We start from the raw sequence: 19882 nt of genomic DNA on the forward strand, positions 1-19882 counted from the left end.
TCTACAGCTATTTCTCCAAAACCGTTCCCTGGCTCTGGTTTGTAATCTGAGTTGATATTTATGGATTAAGGGGGATTAGCCTGCACCTGTCCCCGTTATTGGACTCTTTTGGATGCTCAGAAGCATTGCGTCTTCTGGCCCATCTCCATGATTCACCAGGCTGAGGGAAAAGAAGGGTAGACAGGGGGACAGGCTCCAGAGATGAAACAAAGATCAGAAAGTAATCCTGGGTTAAACATTGAGATGATATGAAGAGTTCCGGCGGTTTCACTTCACTTCTCCGTATTAACTGTCCCTGCCCTCTGTCATGTCTCATGCTTCCCATTATATGATCTTGGAGGCAAATTGATTACATTTTCACTTCCTCTTTCCATAACATATAATATAAATAGATGGGAAATACTTTTACTTGGTTATCTATGTTATTTTCTACACTTTTATCTCATATATTCTCCTGTCCCTTGGCCTGACTGTGCTGAAAATTACAGCAAAAATGATCAAAGAATGCCTATGTTGATTAGTCAAGCCTTTGTTGTACTGAAACGTGACCATATTCTCAGCGAGGATGCTCAGGCACAAACTGCAAAAACAGATAAAAGGGCTAATCTGTTTTAGAGAAAGCAGGGAAAGTGATTCCACCTGCTGGGAATTTTAGGTCTGAACTACTTTGCTCTAAATCTCAGTTTTTCTGTCCATTGTAGTAAATTGACACTTTGAGGCACAAATCATTAACACAGAATTGTTTCCAGCCTTCCTGTGTTTACCTGTAAATATGACTTGCTTAACGGAAATTGAGTCATTATGCTCGTCTGTGTTGTTCTGGACATGTTTCCCATCTATCAGCCTTATTTCCGTCCTCAATTCCCACCAGCAGACACACATACTCAGATGGAAATCTGGCTACATCATAAACAGCCTGACAAATACTAAGCACGACGCAGTAGCACAGATCAAAACTGTTTCTTGGTAATGACCCATTGAGAATTTGATTATGTGCAATAACTGTCAGTGATAATGCATTATTGAGTTGTTGTTATTGAGTAGTTCAAACACTTTGTTGCAAGCTGCTGGCAGCAACTATTTCTTTAATTCAGTTAAATGTTATTTATATAGTAGCAATTAATAATAGAAGTTATCTCATTGCACTTTTCATATAGAACAGGTCTAGACTGTACTCTTTGTATTAATATATTCTAACATCATATAATATATATTACTGGTGTGATATTTCATGGTTTCACGCTGTTGCTATGTTGCTTCTGTTACTGCTGTGTATGGTTGGTTGGGTATGCTCTCACTGGAACAGTCACAGAGCAGTCAGAACCGACAACGTGTGTATTTAAAGGGCAGGATGATGTAGGATAACCAGTTTCAGGCACTTACTTTCTAAAGCTTACCTCTTTGGATATATTGCTGTGAAGCTATTATAACTACTGTTGGACTCTATTGTTAGACATGTTTGTTATGTAACTGTATTTCTCTGGTTCCTATCGCTGAACTTCCTCTGCAGATGTTTCTTTCAGTTTTTCCTTCCTATTCCTGCACATTTTCTCTTTTCTTGTTTTCTTAGGTTCTTCCTTGTTTTAAGAGACTGCAGCTATTGTTCAAAGACTTAAACCTGCCTTCTCAACTGCAGCTGCTAACCTCATCCTCCAACATTTCATTTTGATGTCTTATTCAAGTAAGAAATGTTTAAGCAGCAAAGTATTTTAAAGGAATAGTCGGACATTTTGGGAAATATGCTTTCTTGAAGAATTGATAGCACTCGCATGTCTGTCTGTTCAAAATATGAAGCTTGAGCCAGGAGACGATTAGCTAAGGTTAGCATAAAGACTGGAAAGATGGGGAAAGTGCTAGCCTGGCTCTGTCGAAGGTAACAAAAGGTGCTCAACAGCACCTCTAAATCTCACTAATTAATAAGTTATGTCTCGTTTGTTTAATCTGTACAAAGTCTTGTTGTCATTGTGAGTTTCCTAGACAACCAGTGGGACCCCAAAAAGTGTGATAACTGTTGTTTTTATATTTTGGTTTTGGTAATGATTAAACAAACAAGACATTGTGTTAATTTGTGAGTTTAAGAGGTTCTGGTAGAGGGATAATGTTCCCTTTGGACATAGCCTTGCTTGCTGTTTCCCCGTCTCCTATCTTTAGGCTAAGATAAGCTAACCGACTGCTGGCTGTAGCTTCAGACTGAACAGACAGATGTGGGAGTGGTAATAATCTTCTCATCTAACTCTTGGCAAGAAAGCCAATAAGCATATTTCACAAAACTATTCCATTAAGAATAAATTACAAAAATTTTTGTTTAGCTTGAGTTTCAAGATCACTTTATGGTTAGGTGAGAGTTAAAACTATGGTTAAGTTTAAAGTTTCAAAAATGACTGAGATATGAAATGAAAGAAAGGGAATGAATGTAATATATGGATGTCTTTTAAAGCACAATAAGAAAAGTGTCCGCGTGTGTGTGCGTGTGCACGTTTACGCATTTGTAACACAGCTGGCAGCTGGTGTTTAGGTGAGGTGTTGCCTGCTTTTAAGTGTAAACACAGGTCAGCGGGAATAGAGTGGGATCAATGGAAAGAAAAGAAGAAGGGCAGGTTATTCCTGCCAGGGAACAACCGGCAGGTTTGAGCGATACACCTAGGGGAGGAAAAAACCCAAACCTTGATGGCAGTCTGTCTGATACCAAACAAAACAATACCATGGCGAGCAATAACAGCTCAACTCATCCAAGTAAGGAATCTGCCCAACATGAGGCAAGAAATAAGACGTAAGAAACTTAAAACCTCCACTTTTTCAGAGACCTAATTTTTCCACCAAAATGTCTCTGTGAGGAGATAGAAAACTTTACTAGAGCTAAGGCAACTTTTCTGTGGAAAGTCCTTCGCAATTTAAAGCCGTTATGTGTTATACAAAGATTCTGCCAATGTAGATCAAAAAGAGACAGGACAATTCTGAACAAAGAGTTTGATTGCATCAAGAGTTTCAAAACACAGCAGCATAACAAGTCAGACCAGACAATAACGTTCTCTCTTTCTCTACCACTCTCTGTGAGATGAAAGAGTCATTCTGGAAGTGTCACCAACCCCAGCGAAACAAGGGGAAACAGATCCAGAGTGATGTGAGGGTGAACCGAACGGATAAAAGATTTTCCATTCACAGATAATGATGCATACTGAGAAAACAATAACACATGAGCTCATGCATCTGCCACCTGATCTGTTCCAGTGACAGTGTATATACATCAAGAGGGGCTACAGTAACTTCCTCAAGATAAACTCACATAGCTGTTCATAGCTGTGGTGTGAGCAAAAATACAATTTTTGGTCTGTGCTACTGGGTTTCTCGAATGAGACACATTTCAGCAATATCACATCATCTGCTGAAGCTTCAGGCACATAGAACTGTTTACTCGAGAAAGGTTTCTCCTCTCAACATGAATATAATCTCACTGTTTATGCAATTCTACATAGCAATAGTCTTGTTTTAGAGATATAGTACATTTTTTGAAATTGAACATACCAGAGAGATACCAAGATCAAAGTACTTCATATTGTTGCAGAAATCCTGTAAAAATAACTAGACCCATAAAGCAGCCCTGCCTGATTTGCAACATTCAGTGCATTTAAATATGGCTGAAGCGATAACTAAATAGCTTTGTTTAATCCATAAATAAATCTATATGCAGTGCACTGTTCCGTGCGGATGATTGTTATTGCTGCACAATGCGCTTATGCTGTGGAAAAGACAACGTGATCTGATGGCGTGGACTGCAAAAAGGAGGAAGAGAGAGAAAATAGCGAGGGACAAAGAAGAGACAGGCCAGACAAGAAGACAAAAAGTGTCCAAAGTATGGGTTCATTTCAAGCTAAAAGAAAACAACAGATCTGCACAGTGTATCTACTGTAAAGCGGAACTAGCCTACGACAACAGTATGACAGCAATGCTTCAAGCATCTGAGCAGAAAGCATTCAGTCTACGCATCGAGCCCATGGAGCAGACCCAAAACAAGCTAACAGTAACATTAACGTTAGCATTTAACGTAAATCATGATTGCTAGTTGAGATGAAGACTGGCAAAGGTAAGGCACAATTCTTAGTTGTAATTGTATAACTGTGCGTTTGTTGTTATTGTTCTTTCACTGATTAGTACTCAGGTATGGGTTGTAACACTACAGTGCAATGATCTGTAGAATATTCGATTACTAAAATAATAGCTGCAGGGCTACATTTAAATGCACTTATGTAACCAGGTTACTACCTGCTTTCTGCAGTTACCAGATTTCATCAGTCTCACATAAACAAGAAACATGGGTCCTGTTCTACCAAACAGGGATTGAGGCTAGCGAGGTAACCCTGGGTTTTCAGTCTTACAACAGCGGTTTCACTTCTTACTGGGGTACATCTCCATGATAACTTGTGCTGAATGGCTCAACTGCTCCGGAGCAGTTTGTTATGTACTGACCGATCAATTCTCTTGGGAAATGGCATCACTATTCGTAGAAGATCTCGCAGACTGTTTTATCGGCTGCTGAAGGTGATTTGCTCCCAACTCTGTTTTGCATATCCAGAAACGGTTTCATTTTTCTTGTCATGTTAAGCTAAATGTTATGAGCATATAGTCTGGTAGTCAAGTTTGATATGAATTTGGTTATTATACTTTAGGTTGCATTTCTTTCTCGCATTATATAGATGGGTCATGGAGTGCCCAGCCTTTTGCTATTTGGGTGCTGGTAATGTGGGGAGTTTTCAGTGTTGGAACTGAAGCTGTGGAGGGCATAAAGTCGACCACTATTCAAACACCTTTTTATGGTATGAATGGATTTTTCATTTTGTTGCTTTATGAAGTTTGGGTTAGTGAAGCTACAAACCGAAAGATATATTGGGTAGGCTGAATAACTTGCTTCATAGTACAGGCCCCTGGTTTCCATAATCAGGTAAGAGGATTAGGAGATCCCGATTATCCCTGGAGAAAGCAAATGTCTTAGCAATACTTAAGTATAGTAGGTTTCTAATTTGATTTTAATATTAGCATGTGCATGACCTGCAAAAGCAGATTTTTTTTGCCACTTGAGGGCAGCAGGAACACGTTGTGTACACTACACTAACATATTATCAACTTATGAAGATGAAGATGAACATGTTGCCTATTTACACATTGTAGCTAATCTGGAGCAACATTAGCATTAATTTGGAGCCCTGTTTCCGGCCTATGTAAATCTCTACTTTTAGCTCTGTTGGTCTCCACTAACTATGGAGAAAAATATCTTTCTCGTTCTGCTAAACGTTGTACTATGTTCAGTCACTAATTGCTAACTTTGTCCACCACTGTACTTGTATAGTGTCTTTCTAGTCTTCCAACTACTCAAAGCAGTTCATAATACATGTCACATTCAGCCAGTCACACACATAATATATGATTAGTGGATGACCCACTTTAACTCCTGAGCCACAGGCGCCCCTAAAAAACAAAACAATGACTTGAAAGATGCTATTATATCTCTGTAGAGCTGAGAAGAACCGCATAGTTGGATGATCACTCTCTGTCTATAATTTTTTATATAATATGATTTTAATATAATAATAATAATAATAATAATGCCCTGACGTGAATCCTCTGACAGCTGCTTTAGCATTCTATGCAGCTTCAAAAATCACTTGCTGACTATTGATTCAATTATAATATTGTCATGAGGATAGGTCAAATGACCATCCAATGTAGGGACCCACATTTTAGTTTCTAGAATGCAATGATACACAATTACACACACAGTTACCAGTTTAGGGACATACGAAGAACAACCACAACTTTTAATTTTATTACTATAGCTACAAAAATCAAAGTGTGTATCACTTCTGACAGCTGCTACTGGTCTTTTGCTTCATCTGGAAAAACCTCTCCTCACACTGTCTGTGTGTCACTGCCTTAATGTGTAGTGTGTAAAAGTTTTTGTGAGGGGAGCTTGCACTTAGCCACATAGATCAAGGCAGAGTGTGTTTTGCGTGTGTGTCTTTGTGCATATGCTCAAATGCATGTGTGCATTTGTGATCTTTTGAGGACTGTGATACAGAGGGGAGACTTCAAAGCACCTCTTTCATCAACTGGAGAAACAAAGTGAAGACACCGTATAAACCGGGCACCTACACACACTGTTGTCACCCTCTTGTGACTGTCTGGCTTTGTCTGTCCCAATACAATAGAAGACAAACTACAGTTACTGATAATGCAAGGTTCTTTTCAGAATAATACAAGCAAGCTTCAGTTTCAGCTAAACCAAGCTATTTGTTTCTAGAAAGTTTGCATCATATCCACAGCAGATATACGGCCTTCTATACTTAATATCTTGGTTGGCAAGTTAGAGCAGTTCACTTAGAAAAAAAATCCATAGGCTGAAGAATTCAGAGATACTATTTTTCTCTAAATTCAAGTAGTCTGAGCTAAGCCTTGGGGGAAGACTTATCACTATAACCTTGCAGTTCAAACACAGTGCCTCCAGCTGTAAGTACTGGAGTACGGAGAGGCAGAAAAGCTGCAAGTGAAGAAATGTGCTCGAGGACATGGACTACCAAAAAAAAGAAATTATGCAGTGCAAAAAAATAATTACGTGGCTTAAATTGTTTCTTGTTTGCTAACAACAGAAATATTTGCAGGCAAAGCACCTGAACAGGGTAGAACCCAGCAAGTTCACACAGAGCTGAGAACTGTCAAGTGTTGGCGGTGCAATTTGAGAGAAGCATCACCTTGTGAATAGTGACGCCAAACTGCCATCTCACTTTGTTTCTCGTGGATACACACACAAACACACACGAGCAAAAACAATAACACAATAGTAGAGTGTTGTACTGGGTTCTAAAAATAATATTACTGTAAAATTAGCTCTCATATGAACAATATCACAGAAAAACAAATTGCGTCTCCTCATGTTGATTTCATTTTCATTTGAGTGCAGTCTACACATGCAAATAGAAATATTTTTTTAAAACCCCAATCAACACTAGAAATATGCACTTGCTAATGAGAATCAGACACACAGATCCTGTTGAAAATGATTATGGGCTTGTAGTGAACTACAGTGTCTCTTCTGAGTTTCATCAGCTACAGCTACAGCTACATTATGTTATAGAAACAAAGTTACTAGATTTCACTTGATTCTTGTGGTATACAAGGCTAAAACTGCACAGTAAACTCTTTTTTATAGTGGCAGTATTTATTACCCCTGCTTGTAGACAACCTGGTACGGCTGCGGGACCGGCTTCGCTGGCGCTGCAGGCGGGACTTGCCCAGGAATCTGTAGTAGTATGAGGGTCTCCCAGATCCCTTCCTAGTGACCCCAGCCATAGTACTTGTTTCCACTCGGAAGCCCACCAACAACAAGGTATCTCAGAAGCACTGAACAGTCCTCTTGAATCTGGTATCAGTGCAGATAAAATCCCGGCAAAGTTCTCATGGAGTGCAACTCTTTTAAAAAAATAAATAAATAAACTAATAATCCTCTTGAAGACACTCACTTCTATTTAATTTAAGTCCTCATGGAATATGCCCTGATCAAGTCTACTTCATTGTGAAACCAGTTCCCATCCAACACAACTGTAGAAAGAGACGATCAAACCATCAAATATCTACTCCTGTTCAATGCTTGTGTTCTTTCACAAGCTCAGACTTCTGCTCCACCTTTGAACACTCCCCCTCAATGTTTCCCACAGCCAGATCCCAGAGGCATGATGTCCGGCATACTGTGTGAGTGTGTATCCTGAATGACAGGAAAGCTGTTCCTGTTCCCAGTGCCAGTACACTAAAGGAATTTTGTAGACAGAAACTTAGTGCCTCTGTTTCATAAAGCAGTAAAGGACTCTCTTTTAACACCGTTAGATGCATCCAAAACCAATATCTTCAACTCTGTGAGAGAGATTATGCTATGTAGTTGAGAACAACAGGACAAAAGTTTGGGCTGCATAGAAAACATGCGTAGATAAGTGATTCAGTGGAATGGAGTTAACAAGGCAGCTATCAGATTACAGAATGTTTTGATTCCCTCCATCAACCAAGCTAATCTGTCAGACTCACAGATAAGACAGCATCTGGTGGAGTAAACAAGTCTGACTTAAAAAGAAAATATGTCACCACCCACTGTTAGGGACTCCTGATCCAGTCTTAGTGATGTTCCTGGTTTTACAACGCAACCACTTTAATTTGCCTCCCTAGGCAAGAGAGGCATGGCAGCGAGTGAAAGCCTATCAGAAGCAGATGTAAATAGGCAGTTAAGAGTGTCTAACAGCCAATTGGAGTGTGCTCTGAAGGAGAGGGTCAGGCAGATGGACCATAGTCCACAACTAGACATTATGACACAAATGATCCATTGCAAGGATAAATGTATGTGTGCACACATAGAGGACCAAGTCTTAGTATGAGCAATTTCATATTGCAATTTAGACCTTTGAACAGAGATACAAAAGAGCATTACAGACAGAGACTTCAAGGCAGAAGTCACAGAACTGACCATACTGCAACTGAAAAGTCACTTTTGGAAAGTACAGAAAAAAATAATGATGACCACAAAGACATGCCAAAATAAAAAAGCAGATACACGAACAAATAAATACCAAACGGTCACAAACAGGCATGGTCACAGCTGCCTGAGGAAAAAAAAAGCGCATTTCAAACAAAACCATCCAGAAACAGTAAATAAAATAAGAACCTTCAAAACCTTTTTCACAGATAAAAAAAAAAGCTACTTAGAAAACCTTATTTTATTTTTTTTTTACCTGTTCTTAGGTCTTAAACACAGGGGAGAAAACTATTTAGATAAGACTTAAAAAAATGGATCACCAGATTATTTCTCTCACTTGTCTCTCAGGGTTTTTGTATCAACAGCTCCCACGGTCCCAAGATAAATGACTGTATCCATCTTCCTCTCCTGCTCTCTCAGACTCTCCCTCAGCATTACCATTCATTCTCTATTGCTGCTCAATTGTTCACTGATATGCCGCTTGTTGTTAGTGAGAGCAGTGGGGACCATAGCGCTACATGCTGTGTGGAGCCATTACCTCACCCCATAAATTCACAACCACAGGATGCAACAGTGTGTGTATGTGTCTATATGTCTCTCAGATAGGCTTTACGGTTTCCCTGGTCCCACAGAGAGTATTTAGTAGGACCATTAGTAGGTATACATCAACCAAGAGCGAGTCACAGCCTTGTGCCGTGTGGCAGGGGGAATGTAAAGGCCTACAGGCTTCACACTGCTGCCGCAGGCCCCATGAAACACCCTGAAGACACTGTTAACATGTTCCCTCACTCTGAAGGAGAAACCAGTGATATACACAAAGTCTGCCATGGTTTTAAGATCTAGCCTGTAATGTCACATAAAGACACACAAATCAGGTTTCCAACTGAACTCATATGGCTAACAGTAATTCCAATTCATGCACACAAAAGAGACACGTGTGAGGCCAGACTACTTTTTTTAAATTACAAAGCAGACTGATTTGTCTTGCCTGCATAATAGTCACTGTGGGAATAGCTGCCTACAATGAGTTCTTGTTAGACAGGGCAGGAGCCTATAGACAGCCAGACCAGAGAATCAGGGTCATTCAGAATTTGTTTGCTGCTGCTGGCCTCCTCTGGGTCGACAACAAAGACACCAGTGAGCAGCGAAAGGGCCAACAAAAAGGTAAAGTAAACCACATGCTTTTGTTTTAACGTGAATGCTAGTTGTAAACTCATGCGTCATCAAGTATTCCCAAAACTGGTCTGTAATGGTGAAAATTGGCAGCATTAGAGGAAGCCAAATACTCTACAAATTCTAAATAGCATGAATAAGAACAAATTGTTCTTATGAGTCCTATTTTGAGATTGAGAATCATTAAGCTACAAATCAAATTTAGTCGTCATCAAAAAGTTTTATACAAGGACGTAACACCTAAGAGGAGACATTAAAATACTGAAGCTAGTTAGTCTTTTGGCCAATAGCATATATATATATATATATATATATACACATACATATTGTCTGGGCCTCTACTGACCTCTATTGTTGTCCAAGAAATGCTATTAAAAAAACATATACAAGTGTGTTTATTTTTGAATACCACATGTGTATTGATCCCCCGCTGAAAACACAACAAATGCACCATTTAATTTTGTTTGAGTAACATTTGCTAAAAACTACACTGCCCAGCTGTTTTAGGAATGTATTTAGCTCTTGTAAAATATGAAATTACATTCATCTTCAGTATAAACCAATGGGCTTAGGGCTGATTGTCCCAGACAGTATTGAGACAGACTAACACATTGTTGGTTTTGGCGTTTTTGTTGACAGAAATATTCAATTTGCAGCCTTGTCTTGATTAATATAATGCTGTTTAACTTGAATGCCATTTCTACTTGAATACTTGACTGGGATATAATAAAGATAATACTGATGTGCAAGTTTCTTTACACACTTTGGCATTACTTCAAAACCAGATATTTCCACTAGTTATTTAATAGACCACTTTCCAGTCACTCAGCATACTGAATTGTTAATCCACTAGAGCGCAAAAGGTTTGGAGTCTTGCAGGCAGATACAGACACACAATGACTTGAATATAAATATATTCAGAGGAATGCATTTAGTTTACTGTTGTTCTGAACTGCACTGATCAACACAAGCCATTATGTGTGCTAACAGAGTACAGAACCATCAAGCAGGATCCAAACATTGAGTGTGATGTTTGAAAGTGAACTAATGTACAGCCGAAGGGATGAAATTACTTCCTGTTCCTCGTTATGACCAAAACACCAAGGACTTAATGACAAAGACCAAATGTTAAGGTGTACTTCAGCATATGGGCCTAAATGATTCTATGTTTCCCAAACACAATAAAAAATCTTTTGGAAATTGAAGGAAAGAATTTTTCTGCCCCTTGAGGCCAGAAAGAATCCCAAAAAGTAAAATTAAAAATGTCTTACCTGTTGAAGACACCAATTGAGGGAAGAGTCGAACATGGCACATGGCAGCAAACAAGAAAAAAAAAGAAAAGTGCAAGTTAGTATAACTGAGTATAACCTTGTATCCAAGGTTGACTTGAAAGAGTGCTGGTACTTTAAAGAGTTCAGTGTGTATAGCTTTAACAATGCATAGTAAACGTAACCCAACACTAACAATGACATTTTTCACCTACTGTGTGTAGGTTGGCATATTGTACTGAGGGTAATGGTGCAAGAAAAGTACATACTCGCCTACACGGTATATACACCTTTAACACCTGCTCAGGGTCATTCTAGTTTCTTCCACAAATTTCAACATCAGTTACACACACAAGTACACGTATACACACAAGCAGACAAAATTAAAACACAATGAACAACGGTGACTGAGATAGCAGAGCAAAAAGCCTTCTGAGGATTAGAAATATATTGCTGTGAATAAAAATGAAAACATTTTTAGCTCTCAAACATTGCTTAGAAATGGTGAAGTATCCAGCTGAGGGGAAAATTGAACTAATTCCACTTTTAGAGCGAACAAAAAGATAGAGAGAGATATATTGATTCTTAACACAGCTCACTCTGTTGTCTCCACACGGTGGGTCTCACAAAGAAAGTGGCACATACTGGCTATTACACAGAGGGATTAGACTGCACTTGAACAACAGAGCAGAGCAGCATGTGATAAGAACCCATAAAGATTCAAGGATTGAGAGTCTGGGCAAAAACGTGTTCATCTAGAAATGACAAAACATATAGGTATGGATTATGAGCAATGGATAAGCCAGAATTGATGGCTACTGCTTCTTGAATGTCCCCTGGGAGATAATAGTTTACCCTCTAAAAAGACACTTTGACTTTATTATAAATAATAATGTTGCTACTGCTTTGGTGTAAACAGCAACAAACACTTAAAGATTTTGGACAGAGAAGATAGTGAGCAGTGTTTTTCTTTCTTTCTCTCTCTCTCTCTCTCTCTCTCTCTCATCCTGATACTGTACAGCTGAACGGGTGGGGCAGTATTGCATTATACAGAGAGGTGATTCTGTTAGCTCACCCTCACTGATATAAAGTGGGTGGACAAAATAACAGAAACACCACCACAAACTGCAGCCTCCAAAATGACCATACAGTTAAATCAATGCCTCTCTAAAACGGTTTCAACAAAAACTGAACATTTTAACATTTATGAACTAATGATTGTTTTCATTATTGATTAATTGAGCAATTCACTTTTCAATTTATCATTTAGTCTGTATATGTCAAAACGTCTATGGCAATGTCACTGCTAAATGTTTGACATCTTTGTATGAAAATATTTGCAAATAGTTTTTCTATTGGCTGACCAATTGACTGTTTCAGCTCTAGATATAGATACTATTCTTAATGTACCTGAGTTTTATAAAGCAATAACAGACTTTGATTATGTGGAACACACATCTGCAAGGTGTACAGTGGGCTGTGGAATGAGTCAAATGGCAGATCAAAGCTGCATCAATACTGTCCCCTTCTGGTGAACACTGTAATGTACAACTGATGGGAAAGGGACTCATGACACTTTAAACCGTTCTGAACTTGCTAGATGGCTTTAACAGATGCAGACACATAACATGCACAGTGGGAAGGACTGTGGATCACCATACCACAGAACCAGCATTTATTGAAACATGTTGCAAGTCCCTTAAAAAAACAAAATGACTACACTGCACTAGAATATTTATTCCAATTCTGTTTTCTTGTTGTGGTTGGTTTGGTTGTACAGAAACACAGTGTGAAAGTCAGAAAACAGATAATCACATGGTTTTAGCCTTTGGCAGATATATTATTGTGGTCCACTTTGATACATCATGCTGCCCACTCTGACATGTTAACATCTAAATTACTGCTGTCCAATTAATTCCTAATCTGAATTAATCCACAAACATTTGGTGGAGAAGGGACAAACAGATGGAAACCAACGACCCCTCTCTAACAATAGATAAAAGAGGAGCGCATCTGTTCTCGAGCAATTCTTTTTAATCACAAAGAAAGTGGAGTGTTTGAGTGGATAAAAGGGATGCCTGTAAGAAGAGCAAAGCCCATCTGAAATCTTGGGTTAACTGAAATGACATTTAACGAATACAAAGACACTTAACATATATTTTAATTTAATTTAATTTAATCTGATTTTTAAACAGTTAGTAAGATGAAACATTTAAACCAAGAAAACCAAGGTTTAATAAAAATGTATTGAATATCTTTAAAAACAGAATTGCTGGCCAAGAAATAAATAAAAAAATAAAAAATATCCTCGTAATTTCATATTGGTCTACTCTGGTGTCTGACTTATTACACTTCTATGTCTACTATGAAACTGTACTTTAAGTCGAACCACATCCAACCAGAAGCTGAAGAGGTGACGGTGAAGTGATGCACTGCTGAAATTTTGATTTGTAGTAAGATGTAAAATATTAATGTCTAAATGTGTATGTTTGGTTATTATCAGTGTCTGTATGTCCAGTGTGGGTTACTTTTCAAGACATCCACAACTCCCAAATCTAGAGAATCAGTCATCAAAGTTTGCCGACATAAAATACATCTCTCTCTGAACACAAAGTTTAATAATACTTCTGCTGCTATAGTGACAGACTGGTGCCATCTATCCATGCTGTCTTTTCTTCCTCCTCTTATTCATGCCTCCCGCTCCCTCTTGGCCCCAGAGTAAAGGCCAAATTGCCGAATGTCCTGACTCCCGTCCCAAGCCAAACTCATTATACAAGACTAGAGGCAGACAGAGAACAGAGGAATCTGTGTGACACTGTTGGACAAAGACAAACCCAAGATGGAGGAGGAGGAGGAGGAGGAGAGGGGTTGGACTTTTTTCTTCTCGCATGATTAAAAGAAATAAAGAGCACAAATGTGAAGTGAGAGAGGGAGGAAGAGATGAGAGAGGGCTCACTAATGAAGCAACCGCTTCAGACGAGCAGGGAAAGACCCCTGGCAATGTTGTTTTCAAATTGAATATCAAATGTGCCACAAAGGCACACACAGTCATGCACCACCATGCTCAGTCACAAGCAAGTTCTATTCATATAGGACATTCTGTGCATGCACAAACACAAGTATAATAGTAAAATTATTTGTATCATCATAGGAAAACAAGTGATTTTGGAGAATTCGTGGTTACAGTATGACAGGGTAATCTAAAAACTGCATGTTACTTCTGCTAGGGTTGGGCAATAAAACAATAATGATAATTATCGCATTGTAAATTTCCTCAATAACAATATAATAAATGTTCAATATATCGTCAATAAGTATTTGGTTTATTGTTATTTTGTTGAGGAAAAGGCCCTGAAAAAAGATTTACTGATCATATTTGTTGAAACAGATTTTATCACAATTGTTCTGAATGTTCTGTCTCAGATTTGTGAAGTGATCCATTGTTTGGAATCAAGTGTTTGTTCTGACCAGAAAGAAAAGTTCAAAACCACAATTAACTTTCATTTAGGAGCAAAAATCATCCTTTAAACTTGAAAGAAATAATGATTTGACGTATATCGTGATAATTATAGATCAGGAATGATATGAAATGTTTTTGTCGCGATAACATTTTTGGCCATGTCACCCAGTCCTAACCTCTGCCACCCTAACCAATGTATGGGATTGTCATCTGAAACCGTTTTTATTTATTTAATTACCATTTTTTTTAAAAAGGGAAGTCGAACAGAGACACAGGCTCTTTTACAAGGTCACTAAATACTGTACATGCTACGGCACAATTGCACCCAAAAAGGGGAATTCAATACTGTAATAAATATCGAAAAGCATTCTCTTCAAAATGTTCATTATAAAATGTCGACTATTCTGAATCTCAGATCAGACAGTTGGGTACGCTTCAACAACAGATGAGCAGACACAAGAGAGAGAGAGAAAAAATCTGTAAATAGGACATTAACAGCTAACAGAGCTCACAAGCAGGCTGTCATCCATTTCTGGGAGGTGACCTGGCAAATACATGACAATTGTCTGCTACTGCAGTCGACTTCTGAGATCCTGATTACTCACACTTATCCATTTTAACTTATTTATTTATATCTCTTTCTCTCCCTTTCTTTCGGTCTATAAAAAGCTTAGAACTGTTATTATTATTATTTGTAATAAGGGTTTCACATGTACACAATGTAATGTGAACCATGTCCTTCACACAGAACAATTTCAATAGATCTTCTTTAGAACTAGGCTATGTGTTATCATATATCTTCACACTGCACATCCGACATCGCTTCTGGGAAGTGGCAAACAAAGAACAATTATCAACAACTATATTTGCAATTAAGTCAAAAAAAGCATGCAAAAAACATTTTTAAAAAATACGAAAATAAATTGCATGAGCACGTTTTGGATAAGCGGAAAAAACGTTACTTAACAATATGCTACCACCTTGCTAAATTGTAGTTGAGTATCATTTAATAGCCTATAGTGTTATTTCATATTGTGTTAATTTGCAGTCTGGCTGTGTGGATTTCAGCTTAGCTTGTGGTCTCTCCTGTGGCTGTGTATCTCTCACCCTCCTCCAATGGTGGGCTGTAGATCTTATAGGTCTCACAGAGACCCACAACACAATAGTGAAGCTCAGACCAGCGAGAGGATCCTATGAGCTTGAGGTCTGCATATACCATTTCTGTTTACAGAGTACCAGCTATTTTATATAGCACTGAAAATTGTCAACTAATGCTCATAGTTAGAGTGTGCGTGTGTGTAAAAGCATGGGACTGAATTGTTTAAATGCAATAGGCAAGAAATGACTTCTTTATGACCCAAAGTCCTCAAAGTCTCCTCCAGTTTTTCTCTGTCACCATTCAATTAAATTCAGTAAATTTCACATACAGTTATTTTATTATTATTATATGGATAGTAAAGTGTACACAGAAAGAGGTATAAATATGTTTGCATCACTATATAAAATTCGAACTAGAAATGCTGCTAACACTCATTCAGTATTTTGTTTGATTAACTGATAAATCATTTTGTGTAAGAAAATTGTGAAAATGCCCGTCACACCTTCTCAGAGTCTAGAGTAACTAGTCTAGAGTAGAGTCTTCCAATTGTTTTTTTTTGTCTGATCACTCCAAAATCCAAAGATATTGCCTAAACTTCACATTTATAATAATGGAACCAAAGAATGTTGGGTATTTTGGCTTGATTAATCCTTGGCAATTAATTATTTGTTGACCGACTTATTAACTTTTTATTCTGGCACAAATTCTATTACTTACTCTGTCACTCACACACTAAGTGACACAGTACACACTGTGAGGCCATGTGCAACATTCATCAAAGAGACAATGTCAGGATTACTGTGTGAATACCCCACATTCTGCTGTTGACATTTAAGCTTACACAGGGAAATCTGTTCCAATAAATTCTCTGTAGATCAAAAGAATAAGCAAACACACTGGGACCAGCAAAACAACACACACGAGAAAGGATCATAGACTGCATGGCTGGCCACAGACAAACTCACATCAGCACACTCATCTCGACCTAACACAGATAGACTGAGACTTCATTGATCCCGCTGCGGGGCATGAGCCTATAAACATGTTCATATGTGCACATGTGTGCAAAAACACACACACATAGGGTGTAAGCTCTACGCAGATATTCACTGTCCATCTCCTTATAGTAATCCTCTTCTTATTTAATCTACAGTGCAATTCAGCTTTAAATCCCAGGTCAAACAATATGCTATGAGAGGGGGATGGAAGAATAAAAGCAGAAATTAGTGTTGTACTGTGTTAGCAGGCTTTTCTGAAACTTTCCAGTATGCCAAATCATGTGAACACAAGGCTGAGGTTGTTTTTTGGCTACAAAACAAAAACAAGACAAAACTCTCTTGAGCAGTACCATAATTTGAATTTGAACTACTGTGAGTTCTCTTAGTATCATAGCTTTGTCAAAATAGCAAATTGGTAGAGTTTATATAAGGTGCTGCAATACTGTGCCCAAAATTAATCCAGATTATTTCTTAGAAGACATCTGTAACAGGCTGTAAACGTGGGGAAAAAAATTAGAGGACAGGGAGAGTCGGGAAGCTGGATTTATAGGAACATGTCATTACAGAAGTGGGACTGTAGTGCTTCAATTATCCTCCTCTTAGTTCATTCCTAAGCTTTATTGCTGCTCTTTATAACATCCCACTCTCTTTGTACATGTAAGAAAGAATCACCATTCCTCGTTCTTTCTTTTAATTGCTCACTTTCTTTTCTTTGCTCACTCATAGTACCGTTCACACTTCCACACTGCGCCAAACTCTACTGAAACAAGCAAATGTGGGACAAAACCATACACGCCTGTGCTGATATGCTGACGTGGCATTGAATGGAGTAGATTACATAAATACCTACATATCTCATAATATCTGTTTACCATTACATTTAATAAAACTTAATGTTCTTTATGTTGGAATTCATGGAATTCAGTAACAGCCCATGTAAGGGTCTCTACTTCTAATTCAGCCACAGAGACTTCATTGTCATATGAACAATAGGCATAATTTGTGAAATGGCCATGTGAAATTCAAGTGGGCCAGAGTGAGGCTAAGGAGGGGTGACTAGGGATTTGGCAGTGATACAGGCAATACTGAGGCTGGCAATTAATGGTACTGTAAAACTTCTCTATCCATCAACCACTGACCTTGTAAGACCCTGATATATGCAAATGCAATGACTGTTATTGAGCTCTCACCTGCATGTACACAGTCTGGCATACAAGCATCTGCTTCCATATTCCTAATTTTAGTGGCCAAATTAAGTCAATGAATTTTTTTTTTGTACAGTGCAAACTCCATTAACTTCCATTGTATCTGTGACATTTCAGAAACAGAATCTATCTAAATTGCCAAATACAACAAAGAAGAAGAGAGAACATGTTGTTTTATTTTATTTATCTATTTAGTTTTTGGTAGTGTGGGTGAAGCTCCTAAGAATAAATCTGGGGGGGGGGGTTACCACTGTGAAGTCCCAAAAGACTTATAGTCTGACACCCCAAATGGGTCTAAACTCAAATTTACTGTTTTTGACCTCTGACTTTTTAAAGGTAAAGGTACTTTATTGTCAGATTCGTGTAGCAAAATAGCAATACTTTGGTTTATAACCACATAACTCCAAAACTAATTATATTTCCACTGGCCTCAGCTTTACTTTGTATTTTGTACTAATTAGCAAATGTAATGCTAACATGCTAAACTAAGCTGGTGAACATGGGACATTATACCTGCTTAATTGCAGCATGTTAGGATTGTCAGTGTGACCATGTTAGCATGCTGACATTAGCATTTAGCATGAAACACTGCTAGCGACTTCGTTCCCCACAGGGACCGTTTCAGAAGAGTAGTACATATTTAGTTTGTATCTGTCTGAAAGACTAGTTCAGAAACAGCATTGCTCCTTCATATCTGTCAGATAAAGTAGTAGTAACAGCAAGCAACAGGAACAAGTGAATTGGAAAGAGGTGCTTATTTCAGTTTGGGAAAACCTTAAAGCTAACAGCTGATCGAGGTCAGCAACACCATTTCAATTTCCTGTCACCTGGAAAAACACACAGACACATGGACAAAGCCACACACAGACATACTCAAACACGAAGCAAGCACAAACATCAAAACAGGCACTTAAAGTGAATTCTATTTGCCAAAGAGCGTGGCCTGTAAGTGTAGTCATCACTGATCAGCAACACTTTTTTCTATTATGGGAATCCACATCCAAGCTATAAACAGCAATCTCACAGTCTCTCTCTCTCCAACACACATGCACAGACACATTGTGGGTGTGTTTGTGTGGATGTCTCTGTCCTTCGCAGATGAAATGGCAGTTGTGGGGGCAGTAGAGGGAGGAAACAGGCAGAATTGGAATTCTGTATTTTAACACCTTCATACACTTCACTCAGGGACTGCACCTTTTTCTCAAAGTTGTGCAGCCCCAATAACAAAAGGTCCAACTTCTGCTTGTATGTGTGTGTATGTGTTAGTGTATGTGTGTAGCTATTCAGAGAGATCGAGGGCAGGACACAGGAGGAGTACAACTATCTGGGACAGTGCAGTCTCCACCAGTGTGTTCTACAAAGACACTGACAAGCAACTGTAGCTCAATGTTACACTTAAAATCAGGTTATTATGACCTCAGCAAACTCAAAAACACAAACTGGACTAAACTAAAACAATAAACAAAAATACTATGGTTGTTGAGTGAGTGCGAGTATGTATGTGTGTGTGAAGGGTCAAAATGGGAGGTGGGGATTTGTGACAGGAAGTAAGGTACGTTGGAGGGAAAGCGAACCTTTGGGAGTGGAGCTCATTTTCCCCTCCTTCCTGTTTTCTGTTTTGTCTCAGCATGTTAGGCCACCTTCTTACATCATCAACATCATTTCTTTCACTCCCACGGTGTGTGTGTGTGTGTGTGTCTGTCTGAATGTGATAAACTGAGAGGACACTGTGAGATAAACTGAGAAGGAGAACTGATAAACAGAGACCAGAGAATATTTTCCTTTATAAGTACAATAATCCATCATGAAAGGTGTGTTCAGAAAGTGTCATGTATCTTAAACAATACTGTTGCTGTAAGGACACCCTTTCTCTGTAAATAAACTAAAATCCCCCTACATGAGAAAATTTCCTGTGTTCAGGAAATCAACTTAATTAATCCCCATAACATAAAGCAGCATCTGTCTTTTGACTGTGTGGAATTGAGCCCCTTGCTGGCTACCATAAAAACAATAAAAACTGTGCCTATGAGAAAACAATTAAATCTTGCACTTTGTATGTGTTCATGTGAGTTTCTGTGAAAAGAAAAGTCAGGATGTAAGGAGGGACTTCTTCCCTGAGTTAGTCCCCGTCTACCCAACTTTCTCTCAAGTCTGTATGTAAAATATACAATAC

General features: G+C 38.5%; 1 protein-coding gene across 3 annotated transcripts in view; it reads right to left on the reverse strand.

The window, feature by feature from the left end:
* Positions 1 to 19882, reverse strand: part of dab2ipb (DAB2 interacting protein b) — a 125525-nt gene that overhangs the window by 86858 nt on the left and 18785 nt on the right. The window contains exon 1 of one of the 3 annotated variants that reach the window (XM_046066277.1): positions 7215 to 7236. The exons of the other annotated variants lie outside the window; for them this stretch is intronic. The gene's annotated coding sequence lies outside the window, so the exon portion shown is untranslated. Of the gene's footprint in view, positions 1 to 7214; positions 7237 to 19882 lie in introns of those variants that run through there. 3 annotated transcript variants of the gene reach the window in all.

The sequence above is a fragment of the Micropterus dolomieu genome, linkage group LG13 (genome assembly GCF_021292245.1).
Source record: "Micropterus dolomieu isolate WLL.071019.BEF.003 ecotype Adirondacks linkage group LG13, ASM2129224v1, whole genome shotgun sequence".
Taxonomy (NCBI): domain Eukaryota; kingdom Metazoa; phylum Chordata; class Actinopteri; order Centrarchiformes; family Centrarchidae; genus Micropterus; species Micropterus dolomieu.